The sequence below is a fragment of the Castor canadensis genome, chromosome 9 (assembly GCF_047511655.1).
Source record: "Castor canadensis chromosome 9, mCasCan1.hap1v2, whole genome shotgun sequence".
Taxonomy (NCBI): domain Eukaryota; kingdom Metazoa; phylum Chordata; class Mammalia; order Rodentia; family Castoridae; genus Castor; species Castor canadensis.
In genome coordinates, this window is record NC_133394.1 from 32200074 (window position 1) to 32201615 (window position 1542).

The window sequence follows — 1542 nt, forward strand, 5'->3', positions numbered from 1 at the left end:
CAAATTGTATCTATTTCATGATTTATTCTTCTGGCTTATTTTAACTGTGGCTAACACATAGGTAGGAGACATAATATTAGTGCTAAAGCAATGGTGTGGCTTTGAACACGTACCTGTCTGGGGAACTCTACTGCTGAAGATAAGCATTTTAAATATACGTTTTATCTCTTCTATCTTATTTCTTTCATTCATTCCATAAATGTTTGTAACACAGTTGAAAAATTATGCATACATTTCAGACATGCACTCAAATATGCTTTTAAAATTATGTCTAAAAATGTGGGTTATGCAAAAATTGAACTATTTTAGGCCAGGTTGGTGGCAGGCACTTGTATTCCAGCACTCAGGAGGCTGAAGCAGGAGGGTTATGAGTTGGAGCCCAGCCTGGGATACAGAATCCTGTTTCAAGTGAACACATAAACAAACCAACAATATACTACATGCTCTCTTTCAGTTGTACTCTTTGTCTTTTAGTAAAAGCAGTGCTCAGTTTCCTTGAGTTTCCCCAATTCTCTCTGAGGACATCTAGGTGAGAAGAGTTTTATGACCACCTGGCTGGGGGAAGATGCTCCCTGTCCCCAGGCTTGAAGCTCATTGTGAATCTCATTTCATGCCTATGGCTGCTGGCCCCCTGCACATAGAAGGCCTCACCTTGGCAGAACTGAAGACAGGGACAACCTAGTGTCCCTCTGCTGATCACTTAGCTCACCTTTGCTCTCACTGGTAAAACAAATCCCATGACCTCCCTGAGACCTCCTGCTGTAGGAGGTCCATCCCAAGCCAGGGTTGTGGGTCCTGTTACACCCAACCACTCCAGGCCCTGTGGGTAGAACTGTCATCAGGCTGTCATCAAAGCACCTGGTTTCTCATTTATTCCCCACTTCTCCCTGGCTCTGCCTTGTTATAATGTTGATAAAGGAATATTTCGTTTCTTGTCTTGCCTTGCTGTGATAGAAAGCTTTGAAAAGCAAACCTTCCAGCCCAATTTCTGTCTTATCACTCTATTGCCTAATGAGACTCTCATCTGGCTTGGCCTAAGGTTGTGCAGGTAGCCACTGATTGGGCTCTATGCAGATCCATACAAGACCCAAAGCTTTCTTCTTCCTACAACATCCCTGTTCTTCCTTAACACCCAAACCTGACTGAAGCCAAAGAGAGGTGGAAAAATTTAGAAGTGACTGCGTCCTGCTTCTCCTTTTCCTGTTTCCATCTCACAAGTCTAAATACCAGAATGACCAGTATGTCTCCATCCTCTGCATCATATCCTCTTCCTGTCATTGGTCATTGTGAGCAAACCCTGGATGTTATAGGCAGAAATGATAAGTATTTCTATTATGCTAAAAATCTAATGTTCTTAAGGTTTAAGAAAGTGGAGAAGAAAAGAATACAGAAATTTTCTCTCCCCTAAAAACATTGCTTTTAAGTTTTTTGTGCTACTGCAAAAATTGTTTTTCAAATGACAGGAAGAGAATGGCAACAATATTGATCCATATTTCTCTGGCCACAGGTCTTATGAATGTTTCAGGTCATCAAAAAAAAGGT